The sequence below is a fragment of the Tenrec ecaudatus genome, chromosome 4 (genome assembly GCF_050624435.1).
Source record: "Tenrec ecaudatus isolate mTenEca1 chromosome 4, mTenEca1.hap1, whole genome shotgun sequence".
In the NCBI taxonomy this organism is placed as follows: Eukaryota; Metazoa; Chordata; class Mammalia; order Afrosoricida; family Tenrecidae; genus Tenrec; species Tenrec ecaudatus.
This window is the reverse complement of record NC_134533.1, coordinates 187434055-187457421: the sequence shown is the minus strand read 5'-3', so window position 1 is coordinate 187457421 and position 23367 is coordinate 187434055.

The following is a 23367-nucleotide window of genomic DNA, read 5'->3' as shown; positions in this document are numbered from 1 at the left end:
TGCCTTGCAGACCTGTAACGGTGCCACCTCCTGCTCGGGCTGTGAAGGCCAAGTCCCCATAGGACAGCCTCTGCTGAGCTCAGCATTTCCAGTCTTTCAGATACATCGCTGATTGTCCTCAGCCAGATTGGGCTGAGGCTGGGAGACAGATGAGTCGAGGTTAATTTGCCTGGCAGGCTTCAGTGTGTGTGTGTGTGTGTGTGTGTGTGTGTGTGTGTGTGTGTGTGTGTGTGTGTGTATGTATGTGTGTGTATGTGTGTGTGTGTGTGTGTTTCACACAGTTGAGGAGATGGTGGTGTAGTGGTTACCCATTTGGGTTGCTAACTACAAGGTCAGCGGTTCAAGCCACCAGGCACTCTGTGAATGAAAAATTGGCCTTTCTATTCCCCTAAATTACAGTCTCAGAAATTTACAGGGGCAGTTCTAGCCCATCTGTAGAGTTGCTATAAATCGGCATTGGCTTGATGCCGCTGAGTTTGTGAGTTTGGGGGGAGATGATTAAAGAAGGGGCTGCAAGTTAGAAGAATCCTCTTTGTAGACCAACACAAGCAGTGGGAGATGGCAAACCACCAGCTCTATTACAATTGCAGCAGTTACATAATCTGGTGTCAACTTAAGTAGATTAAGAGTGAAGGGGGGAAGGAGGAGGGGGAAAAAGGAGCTGATACCAAGGGCTCAAGTAGAAAGAAAATGTTTTGGAAAGGATGATGGCAACATATGTACAGATGTGCTTGACACAATGGCTATATGTATGGATTGTGATAAGAGCTGTAAGATCCCCCAATTAAAAAAAAGTAAAGGGGTGGATTTTAGCCTGTCAATCAGGTAACAGCTTGATGATTTCATTTGGAGCCACTTCGGAGGTAAATAGCTCACTGGAGGCAGGACATGCACACACTCCTTGCAAGACATTCCTGTTGACAAGCCACATGGAGCTATGCTGATGGAGCCAAAGCCCTGAAGCTGGAGGAGACACATGGAGACCAATGCCAGAGCTGAGATGCTTCCATCACCACTGGATCTACAAGACTTTCCACCCACCAGCCTGTGATCTTCCTACATTCGGCGTCATTGCATATGTTGTGTGAGTCTGATGAGGAATTTACAGACTAGTATCTGACATATGGGCTGATATCAGACTTATGGACTTGATCTGAACTGGGCTGGGATGTTTTCTCAATATACAACTGCTCTTTGATATAAAGTTCTCTATTACACACATGTAATTGTCTCTAGATTTGTTTCTCTGGTCAACCAGACTAACACACCAATCTAGACTTTGGAAGGGAAGGAAGCGTTCTTGGAGGAGTCCTCCTGTCCTATAGATAAGTGTGTTAGTCTGGGTTGACTAGAGAGAGTAATCCAGAAACACTCATATGTGTGTGACAGAGAGCTTTATATCAAGAGCAACTGTATATTGGGAAAGCATCCCAGCCCAGTCGTCGATAAGTCTGATATTAGCCCATATGTTCAATATCTGTCCATAAATTCCTCTTTAGCCTCATGCAGCACAAGCAATGATGCCAAATGAAGGAAGACCACAGGCTGGTGGGTGGATCCAGTGGTGGTGGAAACATCTCAGCACTGAAGCTGGCCTCCATGTGACTCTTCCAGCCCCAGGACTCTGGCTGCCATCAGCTCTATGTGGTTGGTCAACAGGAATGAAGAACAGAGAGTGTGGCCCACCTCCCTGGAGAAAAAGAGGAAGTTCCCAGACTCCTGTGAGAAGGTCACACCCAAAAGGAGGCTTCAATCAGGCTGTGACCTGATGTTCAGACTAGACTCCATCCTTTTACTCTTAATACCGTCATGTTGATATAAGATTATGTAACTACCACAATAAGGAAGCTGGAAACCCCAAAATGCATTAGGGCTGGACAAGTGCACTTAGATAGTACAGGACAAAGCTGGCAATGAAACCCAGGTCAGGACTCCTCTGCCCCAACTAGCCATTTCCCTATCAGTAAGCATCACATACCCTGGACTGAACAAAGATGCATTTGAAAAGACAGCTAATGTGTATGCAAATGATCGAGTTTAAGATTATTTGGGGTGAGTGTCAAAGACATCCACCAACACTACCAGTGTTCAGGTGCACACTGCACCAGGGTGTTCTGGGCAAGAAGAAAGTGGGCTGGGATCCAGCGTGAGTGCTGCCCACTCAACCGTGTGTTGTCCTGGATGTGAGGCTCTTTCTGCCCAGAGTTCATTGTGCGCTCACCACGTGAGCAGAGAGCTGCATCAGCCTGGTGGGGGTGGGGCACCGTTTTCTAACTCTCAAGGGTTAGGAGCCCTGGTGGCCCAGTGGTTAAAGCACTTTGCATCTAACTAAACCTTTGAACCCACCGCTTGCTCACTCCAAGGGAGGAAAATGTAGCAGCCCGCACCTGTAGTAAAGATGTACAGCCGAAGAGAACTCAGAATGGTAAGATAGACCAGGCTTACTCTCAGATGGGACCTCCACGACCATGACCCTTGCCCTTCAGGGCTAGAACTCAGCTCATTTAAGATTAAAAGGGCAGCATTTGCCCAGGGCCAAAGTTCAGAGGGTGGGGAAAGCAGGAGGAACCGAGACAGGAGGAAGTGGGATCATCAGAGGATGGTGCCCGAAGGGACTGGAATCTGAATATGTATAAAATGTCGAAGATAAAACTATACCATGCCACCCAGAAGCCTTCTTCTAATGCACAATGAAAGGTTTCAGAGAAGAAAATCTCCAGTCCTGGAAAGACACCCTTGGGCAGCAGTTCTCTGTCCTGTAGGTAACAGGCTTGGTGTGAACCCATCCAGGCTCTTTTGGGGCTGTTCTGTCCCTTGTGCTCACTTCCTCACCCAGAAAGAGAGCGCCTGATTAGGTAAAGTGTCTCCTGATAGGTAAAGGCTTTGGGCCACCTCTAGGGGAGTGATCTGAACGAATGCTAATAACACGTTCCCACCCCTCCACCCGCCAGGTATTGTCAGAGAGATTGGCGGTGTGGGCCTGAGTCCTGGGTGGAAATTATGTTGACGTTGATCATCACACACCTGTTCTACCTAGCCTAGCTCTTCTCCCGGGTCCGGGAAGATGCTGGAGCACTTCCCCCTCAGGTCACTAACAAGACTGCCGAACAAAAGACCTGCATTTTAAATTCCACTTAAACACTTTCTGCTGAGCTGGGTACCCAAAAGAGACAACCATGGAAAATATATGACTTTCATTATTATGACATGGAAAGCAGAGCTGTCTAATTGCTTTTGTCCACTGGTGTATAAAGATTGAGACCAGATGTGTTGTTTAAAAAAAAAATGGAAAAGAAAGAAAGAAAAGGCTTTGTGGCCCTTGCCGTTGCTTGGAACAAAGGCGCCCTGGCCTCCACCCCCACCCCTTCCTGCACTAAGGGAAAGAAGGATGTGGAAGTGGTTCAACGGCTTGTCATTTTTCATAGACTCGTTATTTTTGCTTTTCACAGACGATACGATTGGGAAATTGGCCTTGAAAACTTTTATTTTCATGTTTCTCGTTTCAGAGGGACATTTGTGGGGCCGAACTGCGAGGCATGCCAGGCGGGTGGCGGGCGAGTCCCCTTGCCCCGGGGCAGAGGCACAGCCGAGCCTGCTGCAGGCTGGAGGCCCGACGGCGTGTTCACGTGGGCATCACGTGGGCATCCGCAGGAATGAATGAGCTGGTGCTCATCTCCAAACAGAACCTCCCAGGGCCTGGCTCTGCCCCTCAATCTGCTTCAACAATTCTGTTTTTACTTCTCCAGTTATTTTTAGCACACCCAGCCCACAGGCTATTAAACAGGAGGTGCCTGCGGAGGGAGTCCGGAGTCCCTGCCAACTCCTGGTTGCCCCCTGTGCTGTCTCAGCAGAGCTCGGCTCCCTGGGGTTTTCAGTGGCTGCCTTCGGAAGAAGAGCGCCGGGCCTGGCTTCCAGGTGTCTGGGTCGACTTGAGAATCGCCAACTCTTTGGTTAGCAGCGAAGGGTGTATGTGGCGGGGGTGGGTGGGGGGAAGAAAGAACGAACGAAACCAAAAAACCGCCCGGCAGTCAAATCGATTCCAGCTCAAAGTAAATCGAATTGATTACGCCCCTTAGTGACTCTAGAGCAGGGGCTTTCACACTGTTTCAGCAGGCGAGCTATTTATAAAACAATCAAGTCAATGTGATCTACCAACTACAATAAACCCAAAACGTATATTTATTTATCACATTTATTCATAAATGCATTGAGAATTCTTTATATGTACAATGTATGTTTATGCACCTTGCATAACCACATAAGTCCATATTGCACAACACAACACAATTAACTGTGTACATTTTTTGTCATGACCTGAGTTGACTCTGATGACTTGCACTGAATGGAATGAGCCAGGGATGCACAGTCCGGACAGGGGCTGCTGACAGCCAGCCTCAAGCACACTTCCAAATGATCATCGGTCATGGTGGAACAGTACTTGTACTTAATGATCTTTACGTGGGAAAGGCTGGCTCACATAAATGAGTAGAGCTGAATCAGGCAGTCAAGGAGGCAGCACATGTTCTCATGTTTGGGTACTTTCCCTCTGCGAGTAAGTTCCAGAACTGTTCATGTGCCCTGGACCTCCGCTGAATGTCAGCTTGTAGTGTCAAAATCTCCCATTCCACATGAAAGCGATGCGTTTTTGTCTTCTTACTTGGTCCAGCTCCCTCACTGATTTTAATACCCTTTCTTACATTTACGAGAAAAAAAAACAAGGCCTGAAAATTGGCGATAACTCAGTTTTGCTGCACTTAGTGCAGTTGTCTGCACATGCATTTGACACCTAAGATCGCATCTGATTGGCTGCACTATGTATCAATTAAGTGACGGGATTGATGATAGGCTTACATCTATTTTGTTAATGCCATGCGATCTACCCACACTGCATTTGCGATCGACTAAGTGCACTGGGATCAATGTATTGAGCACCCCTCCTCCAGAGGGCAGAGGAAAACACAGGCTTTCTGAGGCTATAAATCGTTATGGGAGCAGAGAGACTAGTGTGTTTGAACCACTGACCTTGACCTTTTGGTTAGCAGCCCAATAGTTAGTTAGCAGCCCACTATTGCAGCAAGACTCCTGTGTCTTTTGCACAGACACCTGGGAGAGAATGTGATGCGATCCTGGATTCTAAATTCTATTCCAGCCTGTGCTCTATTTGTTAAAGTGATGAGAAGATTTTCACACTTTTGGGAGAGGGTACGCAGCTAAATCCTGGGGTGCACATTCCACGGAAACTCTGCTCATGAGAAAATCAGAAAGCAGTCCCGTTCCCAGAGCACAGACACTTTCATTTCATCTTTGTGACCCTGCCGCATGGAGTCCCCAGCCTCCCTGCCATGTCGTTGCGGAGGGAATAGGGCGCGGCAAAGCTAAGTCTCTCGCTCAAGGTCACCTGGCTCCTGGGCAGAGCTGAAATGAGCCGGTCCGCAGCCTTCTCCACAGCAGTTTTTCTGTAATGGCCCTTCTCGTTAATGCTGCGCGGTGGCCATTCCCTTTGGAAATGGGGCTGGAATTCATTGAAAGCAAAGGGTGTCACATTAGAAAGAGACAGCCTGGACATTGTGGCCCTCCGATTTGAAATGAGACTGTCAATAAGGCCAGAAGCCTGGGAGTGGGGAAAGAAGTGCCAGGCAAAGTTGCCTATTGTAGCACAATGATTTTAAATTCTCATTATTTTTTCACACGGTCATTTTTCCTTTTTCTTGGTATTATCACTTAGGGCTGGATAGCTGACTATAAAACAAGGGAGAGTCATTAATTAAAGGCATCTCTGTGCCTCCAATCAGAGATGACCTGGGTGGGGGACAGAGGCATGGAGGTAAGGCATGGATTCAAGCAGAAAGTAGACCACAGAGCTAGGAGATTCCTGTATATATTTTGTGGGCCAACCCTATCATTTTAGATCCTAGTAGAAGGAGATCTTAACATAAGGAAACCAAACCATTAGCAGTGACTCCTGAGTTTCCTCTCCCTGAGAAATCAGTCCATCCAGGCGGACCTGGGAGGAGAGGCCTGGGGCTCTGCTTTTGAAATAGACCTTGAAGACTATGGGGCACCGTTCCACTCTGACACATGGTGGTGTGGTCGAACTCTAACCCTAACTCTAACCCTAACCCTAACCCTAACTCTAACACAAACCCTAACCCTAACTCTAACACAAACCCTAACCCTAACTCTAACCCTAAGCCTAACCCTAACTCTAACCCTAACCCTAACCCTAACCCTAACCAACTCTAACCCTAACCCTAACCCTTACCCTAACTCTAACCCTAACCCTAACCCTTACCCTAACTCTAACCCTAACCCTAACTCTAACACAAACCCTAATTCTAACTCTAACCCTAACAGTAACCCTAACTCTAACCCTAACCCTAACCCTTACCCTAACTCTAACCCTAACCCTAACTCTAACACAAACCCTAATTCTAACTCTAACCCTAACAGTAATCCTAACTATAACCCTAACTCTACCTCCACCCCTAGCGCACATGGTGGTGTCAGAGTGGAATGGTGACATGATGACAACCAGGAGTGGGAGTCCACTGAGTGGCCTGCGTTATTTGTTTGTTGCAGGGGGACTGTGGCACCAGAGAGAGGGCTGCAGGAGCAGGCCTGGGCGACCCATCACACTTTGGGTCACAGGGTTCCTAACAAGCCCCGCTCCCTAGGCCACAAATGTTAAGAGCAGAGAGAGGCTCCTGACACAGAGCTGCCCATCCATCCCCAGGCTGGCCAGCAACCTTCGAGTATCCAGGAATTGGGACTGGGAAAGCTGGAGGAACCAAGGCAGTGCCTTGTCTGGAAAACAAACCACAAGAAAAGAATCAGAAAGCAAAATGTGTGCGCTGCCAGGGCAGGTCTGACTCAGAGGGGCCCCAGAGGACAGGGTGGAAGAGCCCTTTGGGAGGTTCCATGGCTCGAGGTCTTTCCGGGAGCAGAAAGCTTCATCTTACTCCCCCAGAGAGGCAGGTGGTTTCCAAGAGCAGACGTAGCGGTGACCAACTCCACATGGAACCCGCTGTGCCACCAGGCACCTTCCTGGGTCGGAAGGCCTCCCCCTGCTCAGGGACTGCAGCGGTGGCCCAGCAGGGGTGCCGTGTGTGTTGAACCAGAGTCGCTGTGAATGATAGCCACTCCCTACAACTGCCAATGACAACCATGTTCTGGAAATGTAAGCAAGTTGTTGGGGTGTTTTTTTACACGTATTTTTTTCCCTTTAATCCCCATAAGGCCTAAAATTAAGCGATAATAAAATTTCTATTTGACAGATAAGGACACCCGTCCCCCACACAACACCCCCCCAAAAAAAGAACACTGTGCCCTGGAGCCGGCACTGACTGGTGTCTGACTCGCTCACGGTGGCCCCAGAGGACAGAGTAGAGCTGTTGTAAATCACTGCGGTTCCGTGCCATCAGGTCGGCTCCGCTCCCGGCAAACCCGTGAAACGCTGCCCGGTCCCTCACTGTCTGCACAGTCGTCCCTGTTCCTGAGCCATTGAAGCAGCCACTCTGTCGGTCCATCTCATCAAGGGCCTTCCACTTCTTCGCCGGCCCTCCCCTTTACCGAACAGGATGTCCTTCTCCAGGGACCGGTCCGTCCTGACATGTCCAAAGCATGTCAGATGCAGTCTTGCCATCCCTGCCTGTAAGGGGCACTCTGGCCTTCCTTCTTCCGATGCCAATCGTTACGGGGAGCAGGAAGCTCCCTTGGAGTGCAGGTGGGGTCCGTCTGCGGATCGTGCAGCAAGCAGCCCCGTGTATAACCCATGAATCCATACAATCCAGACAAGAACACTGAGCCTCACAGGAGTGAAGCAACCCGAACTGAACGTCAAACAGCATCCTCTGCTGCCACATGCTGAGTGAGAGCCAGGGACAGAGAGGGGAAGGAAAGGGCTAGGCTTGGGCTGCAGCTGCCCCATTGGTCAGCCTGGTTCCACTTGTGGTTTCTGAATCCAGAACCTGACACAACTTACCAGCTGAGGGACCTTGGGCCCATCACCCACCCCCTCTGAGACTTGGTTTTCTATTCTGAATAACAGTGAGTATAGTAGGTCTTTGCGTGAGGATTAAAGTCCACACGCCTAGTGTTTGGCAGAGGTTTTACAGTCTAAGGCTGGAGAAACAGCAGACCCTGGGGATATGAGTCCCTCCTGAAGCCTCCGGCATTTCAGAAATAACTACCGAACCTCAACCACCAGCACCCCTGGCCACAAAAGCCTGCCATTTTTCTCATCAGGACAGAAGCTAAGTTGCCTTTAAGCCCACTCTGATCCACAACCACCCAGTGGGTATTAGAGCAGAAAGTTCTCCAGATGGCTTTTGATGGTTGATTTTTCAGAAATCCCAGACTTTTCTCCCAGGCATCTTAGGGTGGCTTCCATCTCCTCGGTTAGTTAACAATTCTTTAGTTAACACTCTACAGTTAACAACCAAGTTAATTGTTCTTGCCTCCCCAGGATTCCCTTCAGGGCACACATTCCTTCAGTCTCTGCATTTGAAGTACTATTGACTGAAATAAGTCAGAACAGAGGCTGAGGCAGGGGTGTGGATTTTCATTTATGTGATGGGCACAGGGTAAGACCCACCCAGAGGCTTGTTACAATGCACTTTTCAGGGTCTCCCCCTGTTGTAGGGCGCCTTTGAGTCAGTTCCACCTCAGCACCCGACATACAGAAGAGGGGACACTACTGGGTCCTGGCCATCCTCACGCTTGTGCCTGTGCTTGAGCCCATCATGGCAGCCGCTGTGTCCACCCATCGTGTCAAAGGCCTTCCTCTGTGGTGTCCAGGTACTTCACCAAGCATGATGCCCTTCTCCAGGGGCTGGTCTCTCCTGACAACATGCCCAAAGTGCATGAGATGATGTCTCACCACCCTGCCTCGAAGGAACCTTCTGGTTGTACATCTTCCAAGGCAGAAGAGTTCGTTCTTTTGGCAGTCCATGGTCTTTTTGAGATTCTTCACCAGAACCGCAGTTCAAAGGCGTAGATTTCTCTTCCGGCTTCCTTATTCGATGCCCAACTTTCACATGCATGTGAGAAAGCACATGTGAGGTGATTGGAAGACCATGGCATGAGTCAGGGGCACCTTAGTGCTCAGAGGAACAGCTTTGCTTTTTGACACCTTCAAGTCTTGTGCAGCAGACTTACCCAGTGCCACGTGTCCTTTGCTTTCTTGACGGCTGCTTCCAGGAGCACTGATTGTGCATCCAAACAAGACGAAATCTTTGACCACGTCAATCTTTTCTCCGTTTCATGGTTCCACTGTGAAGAGTGTCGTCCCTAGGCCTCACCCGAGACGCCCTGAATTCATCTTTGCTGTGGCTTTGCTGGTGAGGGGATTGCTTGCACATTGTGCTGCTTAACCTCAGCCCCAGCCACCACGGGAGACAGGTGAGGCTTTCCAGTTAGCTGCTGACGCGAAGGTCAGCGATTTGAACTCCCCAGTTGCCTGTCTGCCGGAGGAAGATGTGGCTATCTGTTAGTCGAAATAGTGCAGTCTTGGGAGCCATATGGGTGCTTCTATTATTCTGATCTCTAGGAACCTAATGGCCAGCTCATCGGGGGCTCCCAGAGGAAAAAGATCGGAAGAACTTCTCTGGGAAGAGTGCAGCCTAGGAAATCCTCTGGGGCTGCCCCACCCTGTCCTTTACGGTCCCCAGAGTCGGAACTGACCCCAGGTCACTCCACAGCCACGTGGCTGGTGGGACTCTGAATGCTTTATAAGCAGCCACAGCTGACAGTTATCAGCTTAGGGGCCTCTCCCTTAAAGGAGGGCTTCGCAAACTTTAAGGTCCCTGCCCCCTCCTGAAGGACGGGGAGGGGCTCTTGCCAAATGCAGGCTCTGGTTCTGTAGAGCCATGGGTCGGATGGGCGTGGCTGTCTGCATGTCCAACAAAGCTCCCCGGGGATCCTGCTGCCTGCTCTGGGTAGCCTGAGGAACTAACCAGCCTTGGTGTGGACCAACTAGGGAGGCCTTAGTCAACCACGGCTTCACGGCCTTTGACGTTTCACGCCCAGATTCTCACTTCACCCCCCAAACAATCACGTGAGGTTCCAGCAAGGGGGGAGGCAGGCAGCTTTTTGTAAGTAAAATGACAGTTTCCTATGGAGGCCCATATAGAAAAGCCAATTCTCGGCCCATTCCATTCCCAGAGCTGCAGCTGCAGAAGGCAGACGGGGCTGAACATACCCCATTCCCTCCACGTGCCGTGGCCCTCTTTGTGATCGTGGATGTGCTTGGGTAGCCACTTTGAAATCGTGTCACCCCTGAGAGAAATTTCCACTGGAGTCTCCCCAGAAACTGCCCTGCCTGTTACTGTCACCACCTCGGTGCGTGGCCCTGGTTAGACAGGCTTCTTCATGGCTTCCATGGGGACATTATATATGCTTCTGCTCCCTCCTGCCTTCCCCGGGTGCACTTCACCCCCTCGTGGCCCAAGCAACCTCCTCTTCAAGGAGAGTTGTACAGACAGTACAAATACTAGAATGAGGCAATCATTTGTCCGTGCCTTTAATAGTTACTGTAAACGCAACTCATGAGGACCCTATAGATCAGCATAGACCTGCCCTGTCATGCTTCCAACACTGTATGTACACTGTCGCACGAAAGCAGACGGTCACATCACAGAACAGCTGGTCCAACGGCTGACCGTTAGCCACTTTCATTCGTTAAAGAGTCCTTTAAACACTGCAGCAACAGGACACATTGACACTAATCTTCTGACCCAGACATTCTACTCCTAAGATACCCCAGGAGACATCAACACACCCGTCCACACAAATGTTCACAGCGGCATTTTTCACAATAGCCACAAAAGGGAAGCAGCGCCAATGTCCATTAGATGCTGAAGGATAGACACCATGGTATACAGTGGAGCGTTATTTGATTATCCGAAAAAATGAAGCAGATAGAAAATGAAGCAGATGATATCAGAGGCTCAAGTGGGAAGGGAATGCTTGGAAAATGATGATGGCAGCATATGTGCAAATGTGCTTGACACAATGGATGAATGTATGGATTGTGATAAGAGATGTAAGAGCCCCCAGTAAAAGTATTTAATAAAAAGAAAAAAGAAGTAGATACTACATGGCTAAACCCCCAAAACATACAAGATTTTCTTTTAGGAGACAATATTTGGGGGCTTGGGAATGCTCCAAATACTACTGGATTTATGCTTTAGCATGACTGGTTTTATAGCATCTGAATTTCATCTCAATCAAAAAGAAAGATCTAAGCTAGGATTTGTGGGGGGCCACATCATTTTCAATCCTCTGGTTTACATGTGAATCCGTAAGACCTTAGGCCATTTGATGCATTTGAATTACGGTGTTGGCCAGAATATTGACAATACTTTAGACTGCGGAAGAAAGAAAGAAAGAAAAGAAAAGAAATCTGTATTTAAAGAAGCACAGGTAGAACTTTCCTTAAAAGTGAGAATGGAGAGACTTCGTCTCTCGCACTTTCAATGTGTTATTAGAAGACCCCTCCCTGGAAAAGGACGTCCTGCTGGGTTAGAAAACTGAAGACTGTCGATGAGTTGGACTCAAACATGCTGTCAGGCTGGCACAGGCCTGGGCAGGGTTGCGCTGTTGTCACAGGGTAGCTAAGAATCACAACCCAGTCTACAGCTGCTAGCAACAACTCCAAAAACTCCAAACTGCTCTGGGGTCGATTCTGGCTCATAGGGACCCCCCATACCACAGAGTCCACAGAGGAGAACTGGCCCCATGGATTTCAAAGACTGATCTTCAGGGCAGTGGAAAGTCACACTTTTCTCCCTCAGAGTGGCTGACCCACACACTGCTGCTCCTTCCTAACCCACTACACCACCAGACCCCATCCTAACAATGTATATGTTTTCTGAACCATTTATGCCAACAAATATGTACGTATGTGTCCTCAAGATCAAGGAAATTCGCTTAGGGAACACCAGTAAACTAATCATACTCAGGAAACTTAACATCAGTGCAGTGCTAATATCTAAACTACACTCGTATTTAAATTTAACCAGTTGCCTTGTCCTTGTGTCATTTATGGTAATCGCCCCGCCCATCCACCCCACCCCCCGCCCCACCCCAATTCAGGGCCCCAGGATCAAGCAGCGCACTCATTTGGTTTTACCTTTTTATTGCAATTCGGGGGAAGTTTACAGCAGATGGGTTTTCCACTGAGCAATGCACGCACGCTCTGTTTGGGGAGGCTGGCCGCAGTCCCCACAACACCTTTCCAGCTTTCTCCCTGCTGGGGTAGTCAGTCCTTCCTGCTTCTCCTTCCTGGTTTCTGAGCGACATCCCTGGCCAGTGCTGCCCTTGTGATCCCACGTGGCTGATTGTTCTAAAGAATGTCACCTTGTGAGCCTTTGTTTCACTGAGTCACGGGGTGAGGTCGATTTGGAGCTTAAAGGGTGCCTCAGGACTGGCAGGGTGCCTCAGGGCCATAGGGGGTTCCACCTTCTCTCATTCGGGGGCTGTCAGATCAGGAAGTCTAGTCTAGTTTGTGATTTGGGATTTGCTGTACACTGTTCGCCCACTGTTTGCTTTTCCGAAACGGCAGCCATGCTAACCAAGCATCCACCAAGTCTTGTCTGTGGGTATTTGACACGGAATCCACTTAGTTATCAACTCTCTCTAATCTGCAACAGTTCTCTTGCTTTTAGACCTTCTGAGACAGGATTATTTTCTTCTTTGAAGTTATGTTCAAATTCATGTGTTTTCAGAAATTTTTAGCCTCTTGAATGAAACGGGGGGAATTTTTCCACGGTAACATGGATTTCTTAAAGCAACTAGTAGGGTAGATTTATCTCAAGGAGTTTCTAGTCCTGTGGCTGGAGGCATGAGGCCGAGTCTTTTGATTCTTGTGGTTAAACAGCAACCTACAGACGGCAACGCACACTAACAGTGGGATAGGAGCTTCCCACTGAATACCAGAGGTGAAAAATGGAGGCGTCCCATAAGTCCCCAAGAGGTAAGATTTATTCGTTCTGCTTTTCAGTGTTTCCTTAACATTGTGCTATTTTAAAAACCATTTTATTGGGAGCTAATACAGATAACATATCATCCCATAGTTCAGTCACATCAACATCACCACTTTTTCAAGAGTTCAGGCAGGGCAAATTTTTAGACTCTCAATTTGGGTCTGTCAAGTTTTCCTCAAGATGAGATTCGGGGGACGCATCTTCGGCATGAGTACCCCATGAGTGACACTGTCCTTCTCGATGCAGCACATCCATTGGCCTTGTTCACTTTAATCATAGGACTTGAGTGATGTCTGCTAGGCTCCTCTACTGTAAGGTTACCCCTTGTTTCTTCTCCCCAAAATATCCTCTTTGCCAGAGTCAATTCCTGTTCCTAAGAGCCCGATCAGACAGAGTAGAACTGCTTGCTATGGTCTCCAAGACTTTAAGTCCTTCCAGGAGTAGACAGCCTCATCTTTCGCCTGTGGAGTGACTGCTGGGTTTGAACCACTGACGTTTTGGTTAGCAGCTCAATGCGTAGCCCACTATATCACCAGGTTTCCTTTGAAACAATATTTCATTTGGAAATGATGATGGCACCATATGTACAAATATGCCTGATACAATGGATGTATGGAATGATATAAGAGCTGTAAGAGCCCCCAATAAAATGAGTTTTTCAATATTTAAAAAAATTAATAATAAGGGGGGAAATCCACACCAGATGCCCTCAAGGTGACTCCGACTCATGACATCCTTGGGTGTCAGAGGACAGCGTGCTGGGCTGCGATGTCTTTTTACTGGCTTGATTACTGAGTCTTTCTTTTAACCATTGGCCCCATCTAGAGAAGGTGGCATCAGCACATAGCATACGGTTTTTAAGGCCTTACAGAACAAATGTGTAGCACAACGTTTCTGGTTTAGCTGCTATTTGGGCCCTTCAGTCAGTGTCTACAGTCCAAAGAGGAGATCGGGATGAATTTGAACTAGTCCCTGCCCTCAGCGCTCACTGCTTTGTTGGGGGAACAACAAATGCTCCACATTTCAGAGCATCTGTTCTGTATCTTGTAGTCGCTATTTCTTTTATCAATTCTGTAAAACGGCACTTGAGAGAGAGCTGAATGCGAATCCAGGACAGAAGAGAATCATTCTGGTCTTGGAAACCAAGCAGCTAAATTCTCTTGCGAACACTAGAACCAGCAGGTCTGGATTCAATATCTAGCTAAGAGTTGGAATAATAATAATAATCTACAGGCTAATGCATAGACTGTGTTGTAAAACCTGTTTCAATCGTTTTGTGCTTTTAAAATGATAATTGCTTTTCCTTTTAGCTTAATATTTTTTAATGGATTGATTCTTTGAATTGTTGGAATTAAACACAAATTAAAGGAAATCTGAGAGAGTAATGATCAGTAAGTACTCAACCTGGAGGCAGTTAGACTGCTGTTACATGACGACCAATGCCCTTGTTTCACTTGCTCGCTTTCCCTCATGTGCTGAACCTTTATTGTCCCCAGTGTGAGTTGTCGAGGGGGCGGGGGGGGGGGGGGAAGGCCCTCACTGACACAATCCATTTCTTGTGGAACTTCCACCTATTTGTCATATTCCTATATCGCTTTTAAAATTTTGAATGCTGGAAAAATGGAAAGACTATCATGTAAAATTAAAGACTAATATACATATTATTATATATGTATAATGCCCATATATAGTTAGGCTGGGTAGACTAGAGAAACAGATTCAAAAACACTCATATGTGGCTAGGAAAGAGCTTTATTTAAAGAGTCATTGTACATTAAGGAACCAGCCCAGCACAGTCCAGATCAAGTCCATAAGTCTGATATTAGCCCAGTGCTAGTCTATAAATTCCTCTTCAGACTCACACAACACATGCAATGACACCGAGTGTGGATCAGTGGTAGCAGAAGCATCTTAGCGCTGGTGTGGGTCTCCACATGGCTCCTCCAGCTCCAACATTCTGGCTGCCATCAGCATAGCTCCACGTGCAGTGGTGTTCCACCTTCCTAATGTCGCAACCCTTTCATACAGTTCCTCATGTGGTGGTGACTCCCAACCATAAATTTATTTTCATTGCTACTCCATCACTGTAATTTTGCTACTGTTCTGAATCGGGCGACCCCTGTGAAAGGGTCATTTGACCCCCAAAGGGGTGGTGACCCACAGGTTGAGAACCACTGTCCATGTGGTTTGGTAACAGGAATGTCTTGCAGAGAGTGAGTGTGTGCCCCGCCTCCAGCAAACTATGTATCTCCTTAGAGCCTCCAAATGAGGTCATCAAGCTGTGACCTGATTGACAGGCTAAACTTCACCCTTGCACTCTTAATAGTCTCACGTTGATAACAGATTATATATATCCTCAGGTATTTGAAAAAGATCATTTCCATTCATTATTTTCTTGATTTGTATACTCTGAAATTGGCTTACTATTAAAATATTCTTTTTTACAGCCCTCCCCCAATTTTTTTTTATTAAAAAGAAAATCCTCTAAGGCAGTGGTTCTCAACCTGTGGGTCGCAATGCCTTTGGCAGTGGAACGACCCTTTCACAGGGGTCACCCAATTCATAACAGTAGCAATATTACAGTTATGGAGTAGTAACAAAAATATAATGTTATGGTTGAGGGGTCCACACCACATGAGGAACTATATGAAAGGGTGGCAGCGTGAGCAAGGTGGAGAACCACTGCTCTAAGGGAACACAGGCTCAGTTTGCAACAATCTCCCTGCAGCCCTGGGCCAAGTGCACTGGTCCAGCCATGTTTTCATCTTCCCAGACCTTTCCTGCAAGAGACCAGCATTACCTTCCGGTCCCCGGAGCTACAAGTGCAGCAGGCATTGGTGTAGTGATGGCCAAGGCCAAGAACCACACCATGGACAACTGGTCCTCAGAATGGCACAGAAAGGGCATCAAGAAACCCAGCCACATCCATGTGCATCTCTTGAGGGTGGACCCCACCCAAGCTCCTGAGGAACATGTGCTTTTGCTCAGAAGCACCCCAAGAAGAGCCTGCCTGAAGAAAATGCAGTCCAACAACCTAAGGCCAGGGATGTGCGTAGCAAGGTTATCAAGATTCTAGTAAGGCCTGAGGAGATCAAGGCTAAGGTCTCAGTGAATATCAGCCTGAAGCTCAGTTGACTGGCCTGTGGCTCCCTGGGGCACATATTACCCAAGGGCTGAAGCTCTGTTGGCCAAAGTTCAAAGCCAAGACTCAAGACAAGGCCAATGCTATAGCCAAGTCTTACATCCAAGCTCAGGCTCCAGGTTGGGCTGGCAAAGGTGAAAGGTGCAGTCTTTCAGACTGCACAGTTGAGTCTCCAGCTGAGGATGGAGGGACAGGGATGACACCTGGATAGCCATCAACAGGGAGCTGGTGTCCTCCTGTGCTGAGCATACACATGAAGCTGAGGAGGGGGGAAAAGAAGTAGATGAGAGTGACATCATTGCCACCATGTTCCTGATGAAAGTAGCAGGTGTCATCCAGAGGGGGTTGGTTGATGGTTTTCTTAGGCCACTACCTTACAATTTGAAAAGAACAGGGCACCAAACCAAAAACCCAAACTCATTGCCATCAAGGTGATGCCGACTCACAGTGACCCTATGGGGCAGGGTAGAACTGCCCCCTGGAGTTTCTCTCACAGTTCTTATCACAATCCATCCATCCATCCATCCATCCATCCATCCATCCATTTGTACATATGTTGCCATCATCATTCTCAAAACATTTTCTTTCTACTTGAGCCCTTGGATCAGCTTATTTCCCCCACCCCCGCAGAACTGTAACTTTTTACGTGAGTAGAAAAACTGCCTTCTTCTTTCTGAGGAATGGCTGGTGGTTTCCAACTGCTAACCTTTTGGATTGCAGCCCAATGTGTAACCACTGCGCTACAAGGGCTCTGTAGAACATAGCACGTAAAAAAGGAAAAACAAAATCCTCTGTGGCTCTTGTCAAGAACCCAAGCCCAACCTGTTGCCATCCTGTCACCTGGGAGTCATGGCAACTCTCTGGGTTAAAGAGCAGAGCTGCTTCCTGGGCTTTCTGGACTGTAATCTTGATGGAAGCAGGTTGCTAGGCCTGGTGCTACTGGGAGGGTTTGAACTACCGGCTTTCAGGTCAGTCATCCAGCACAGACCACTGACACCACCCAGGGCCCGCATCCCCAAATTGTTATATGTCACTAATGGTGTGTGCGTGTGTGTGCATGCGCACGCATGTGTGCACACTTGGCATGTTGACTTCATTTTCACTATTAAAGTGTGTATATACTTGGGGACAGGAGGGGGAAAAAGGAGTTTAAACCAAGGGCTCACGTAGAAAATGTTTTGGAAATGATGGCAACATTTGTACAAATATGCTTGATACAGTTGGTGTATGGAATGTTATAAGAGCTGTAAGAGCTCCAATAAAATGGTTTTTAAAAATCAAATAAAGGGGGAGCAGGGAGGGAGGTGGAAAAAGAGGACTTGATGCAAAGGGCTTAAGTGGAGAGCAAATGGTTTGAAAATGATGAGGGCAAAGCATGTACAGGTGTGCTTTATACAATTGATGTATGTATGGATTGTGATAAGAGTTGTATGGGTCCCTAATAAAATGTTTTTAAAAATCAAATAAAATCTTCTCTCCTCCAAATAGCACCAATGAAACATACAATTTTCCTCTAGTCCTTTAATGCTTCCTCCCCTCCCCCGCTATCATGACCCCAATTCTATCTTACAAATCCAGCTAGACCAAAGCATGTACATGAGTACAGATAAGAATTGGAAACACAGGGAAACCAGGACAGATAAACCCCTCAGGACCAATAATGAGAGTAGCCATATCAGGAGGGGAAGGGGAAGATGGGGGGGGCGGGGAGGGGGAACTGATCACAATGATCTACCTATAACCTCCTCCTAGGGGGACGGACAACAGAAAAGTGGGTGAAGGGAGACGTTGAACAGTATAATTCATGAAAAAAATAATAATTTATAAATATCAAGGGTTCATGATGGAGGGCTGGGGAGAGAGGGGGCAAAATGAGAAGCTGATACCAAGGGCTCAAGTAGAAAGCAAATGTTTTGAGAATGATGAGGGCAACAAATGTACAAATGTGCTTGACACGATGGATGGACGGACGGACTGTGATAAGAGTGGTATGAGCCCCAATAAGATTATTTTAAAAAAGAGAAAATTAACCCCCCAAAAAATCTTCTCTCCTCCTCAAAAAAAATGTGTATATACTACACACACACACACACACACCATACTTAAGCCATGGCTTTGTAAGCTGTGCTGCATAACAAAGCCCACTGCAAATGGCAGTCCACCGGGAGCCCTCTCCTGGCCAAGCACGGGTTCTCCAAGGCCCCATCAGGGCACCCCCTGTGGTATGTAAGCAAGGGCAGCTTTTGGTTCCCAGTGTCCCGTCACCCCCCACCCCCCCCCCCCCGCCTCCCCGCCAGCTGCCCCAGGCAGCCCTACCACCCAGCCTGACTTCCAGCAAGTGGCAGGGCTAGCTGGCAGAAGCCACCTCTCGCTTTTTGCTGCCTGCGGTGTTGCTTTGCAGTGGAAAGCAGTGGAATTGGTGGGTCTCGATTCCACCAGGTGACAGGAAGCTCTGCAGAATCTTTTGAAACAACCGTTTCTCCAAAATCACATCCCAAGGGGCCTCGTTCACAGTGGAAGATAACGCCATGTTTGACTTGCCGATAAACAAAACCCAAACAACAAATATCCCGGGTCTCTTTCTTCAGACACCCATGTGTGAGCTGAGGCGCAAAGGCTTGAGGAAGGCAGAGCTGCAGTCCCCGGCCGAACGCCCGTCGTAAGAACCCACGTTTAGCCTGCGTTGCTCCCTGACGGTGCGTCATGCTAAGGACCTGACGGGCCTCGTTGTATGTCCATCAGAACTGCGGTTCCTCTCCCTTCCCAAAGTGGTGCGTGAGGCTGTGGGAGCGTAGCAGACGGTACTACTGACCACGCTGTCCCTATGCCCGCACCCTTGCGGCAGCCTGTCCTGACTCCTGCACCGTTCGGAGACCTGCCTTGGACTACAAGAGACCGCTTTCCGTGAACAGGACTGACAAGATGGGGGTGTCCCTCAGAAAGGCCTTAACAGATGGCAGACCGAGTGGGGGTATATTTACCCCAGGTCCCTCCCAACTGGCTGAAAGGCTGGTGAGTTATTGTTTCCGGGAGTTTCCCTGCAGGTTTATATTGCAGTGGCCCATGCTGGTAAACCCCAAACCTGGCAGCTGAATCGACGAGACCTCATAGTGACCCAATGACAGCTGGTTTACTCATGTGCCCTTCATCGCCCCTGAGTTAGTTTATTGTGCCAACCTGGCAGATAAACACATGTGGGGTTCATTGAAGGGCAGAGAGATAAATGGCTTGGTGAGCCTTGCCTTTCTAGTTCTCGGGTCTCTTGTTTGTGATGGTCGGACCAGGGTATAGCTGTCTTAGCCAGTTCCTGCTTCAGCTGGGAAAGCTCACTTCCTGCAAGACATCCCTGAGGAGAAGCCACATGGATCTACCCCGATGCAGCCCTGGGTGCTGGGTGTGGAGACCCCTGCCAGTGCTGAGATGCTCACACATTCACTGACTCAGCTGTCCTCCTGCAGTCGGCATCATTGTGTGTGTTTTATGAGATGGAGGAGGACTTTGTGGATTGGTGTTGGACATAAGGGTTAATGTTGGACTTGTGGGCTTGGGCAGCACTGGGTTGGGATGTTTGCTTGATGCGCACTTACCCTTTATATAAAACTCTCTCTTACACATAAGAGTTTCTGTCGATTTGTTTCTCTAAAGTCCCCAGACTGACACAATCCCCTTTCCCTGACAGGTGTCCCGGCAGCTCTCGAATAACTGATGGTATTCAGTCTTCATCCGTGGGTGGGCATCTGTGGGGGTCTACAATGAAAGAAAACCTGATGTCTTGCCCAAAGCGACACAGGCCGTAGTAACAGAGTGAATAACAGAGCCAAGATTGCCAACTGGACATCTCTCCCCAGAGCCAACTCTCATCGCCAAGGAGATGGATGGCCTCCTGTGCTTAGGTCTACCATGGGGTCCTTGAACTCGGGGCTGACTCAGAGGGATGGGAGAGAAGGCCTTGCAGCTCAGCCCCTAACTCATCACCACCTTCAGGGGTCCCCTGGCAAAGGAGACACCCCTTGTCAGTCCAACGCCCCCCCCCCCTTGATAAGCCGTGTACTCTCCTTTGTTGGGCAAGCGGAGCTACCTGTCCTGGCCTCTTTTAACCTCATTCGACTGTGCAGCAAGACTGAGGGTCAGGTGGTGAGAAGGGCACTGGGGACCCGAGGCTCATACCCGGGCAGCTCGCCCACTGCTTGGGGAAGTAGCAATAGCAGTCTTTGTTCCTGGACGCTGTCGCTGTCGCCGTCGCCTTGGCCTGGCAGAAGCCAGAACTTGGCCCTCCAAGTGGCAGACGGGCAGAAAGTTTGGGCAATCTGCACGGCTGGCACCCAGCCCCAGAAGGACACACAAATGTCTTTGTGGTGGACGCCAGAGCTGAGTCATGCCACAGAAAGCCGTGCTATAGCCTCTTCAAAGGACAAGCCATCTTTCCTTTCAAAGGAGAAGCCATGTTTCAGAGCCGCTGGGGAGTAAGTCGTCCAACAACATGAAATCATTCTCCTCGGTCCCTCTGGGACCGAGGGTGAGGTTGTAAATTTCCCAAGGAAGACATGTGACTCCTTTCCGTAAGGAACGATTCATTCCAGAGGAGTTCACGTTGTTCCCTGAGTGGCAGGGAATTAGGATCAGTATCCTGAACATATCAATCAGCGCCCTGTCTAAAGGCTAGCGTTTCCTAAGACGTCTTGAAATAAGCAGGTTAATCCTATTCGGAGGGTTCTGACAGAACAGTTTAAATGCTTTAATGCCCAAGCCAGTTTGGTGCTCAAAAAATCAGACGGACTCACTCTGAGGTGACAATGGTGTGCATTGCTACTCAGCTGCTGACCCAAAAGGTTAGCAGTTCAAGTCCACCCAGAGGTGCCTTGCAGAAAAAGCCTAGACATTTTTGTTCTGAAAAGTCAGCCACTGTGTTAGGTCAGGTTGAAGAAGCAGTTGGATACCAAGCAAACACCCCAGCCCAGTCGCAATCCCGTCCATAAGTCTGATCCTAGTCCAGAAGTTTGATGTTAGTCCACAAATCCCTCTTCGCACTCACAAAGCCACATGCAATGTTGCAGAATTCAGGAAGATCACAGGCCACTGGGTGCAAAATGCAACCATACTATGTCTCTTCCAGGCTTTTGACTAGAGCATTAAAAAAAATGTAAAGGAGCGTAAAATTTTGTAGCTTAAAATAAAAAATAACATTTGTTTTGCTTATGAAACTGCAACTTGGGCCTCAGTCCAACGAAACAAGCCTGACAGGTGTTTTATGGACCTATTCCATTCCAGGATCTATGCAAAATCTGTGGGTAGAGGAATGAATATGATTTACAGTCGGTGCTCCGAAGAGAGCCAAGAATCTGGTAAAACTTGTCCCACAGAGGTGCCTGCCTCCTCAACCGGCCAATGTCAGCCATTCTGCTCTTCAGCGAGGTCCTTGCGGGGAAGACTGTGATGCAGGTAAGGCTTCCCACAGGTGATGCATTTGGGAATGTACCCAAAGAGATTCCCCTGGAGTGTTTCCATTGGATTCCTGAAGCTGGATTTTTTTTAACTTAAAAAACCTGTTTCAGCATCGAGTTTGGGGTTCACGGTGGCTGATGGGAGCTATGCACTTCCAGTTCTTCCCTATCTCAATCCCACTGAAACGGAAGAAGAAATATAAGACTCACAGAAACCGGTGGCAATGTTAAAAGCTGAGGCGTCTTCCCCCAAAACCATTTTATTAGGAGCTAACTCAGACTCCTATCATTCTATAGTTCAATCCCATCAAGCAGTGTTGTACAAAATTCATTTCACACCATTTTCTTTTCTTTTTTTAAATCATTTTATTGGGGGCTCTTACAGATCTTACATATGTGTATATGCTGCCATCATCATTTTCAAAGCACATTCTTTCTCCTTGAGCCCTTGGTATCAGCTCCTCTTTTATCCCTCCCTCCACCCCCCGCCCACCCTCTCGTGGACCGTTGGTAAATTATACATTGTTATTTTCATAACTTACGCCATCTGTTGTCTCCCTTCACCCATGTTTCTGTTGTTTGCCTTCCTGGGGTGTGGTAGGGACATGAGTTATTTGTTGATCATTGTGATCAGTTTCCCCTTTCTCCCTTTTCTCCCCTACCTTCCCCCTACCCTCATGGTATCACTACTCTCATTACTGTGCCTGAGGGCTTTATCTGTCCTGGATCCCGTGTGTTGAGGGCTCTTATCTGTACCAGTGTACATGCTCTGGTCTAGCTGGATTTGTAAGGTAGAACTGGGGTCATGATAGTGGTGGGGCGGGGGGCGCATTAAAGAACTAGAGGAATGTTGTGTGTTCCATCAGTACTATACTGCACTCTGGCCGGCTCGTTCCTTCCTTGTGACCCTTCTATGGGGGATGCACAATTCAAACCTTTTCTTCCTTCTTAAACTGTTTGATATCAGCCGGCCTTCATCCCCACCCCAGGAGCTGAGGAATTTTGAGGTGAGAGGGAGAGCAGAATGCCCTAACACCAGAGGCCCTCCTGACAGGACAGGAAAAGGACTTAGCCCCATGTAGGCAGAGTCTCTTGCCCAAAGTGAAACTTCCCAGCAGATCTGAGGGAAACATTCAAGCAAGAGGGGCTGAGGAAAGGCAGGAGCGATGGGTGGAGCGATAGCTGAGTCACTCAGTAAAGGGCAGCAAAACTTGGTTATGGTAGGGTCCAACTCAAATTTGCCCCTGAGGAAAAGTTGTGAGAACCTGGTTATAAAAAGGAAGCTGCATGTCAGGAGACCCCTGAGTGGATATTGGGCTCACTACTCCCTGAGCAGGGCCACAGGGAGTGTTTGCCACCCAGAGGAACAGGCAGCCCCGTTTCGAGAAAGCACCCAGGCACCACCTGGCTGGATTTACCCCCTCTCTTCCCTGTCACACTCCTAGAGCCTGGTCGTGCCTTGGCTAAGAGGATAAAGAGGAGACCCTCCTGGATCTTCCTCCCTAGCCATACGCGGATCATCAAACCTTATTGTATAATTGAAGCCACCAACAGAGGAGAGCCATCTGAATGAATCAGGAAACAGAAGCTCGAAGCTACATAGTAAAGTGACCCCAGATAAAGTTCGCAGGCCAATCACAGACCAGGGGGAAGTATTGACAGACTATATAACAAAATATTATTATCCATAAGGTATTAAGAGATTCCACAAATCAGTAAATGGAAGACAGTGGGAAAAGAGACAGGGGATCTGAATAGGTGATTCATTGAATATATATATATATATATATATATATATATA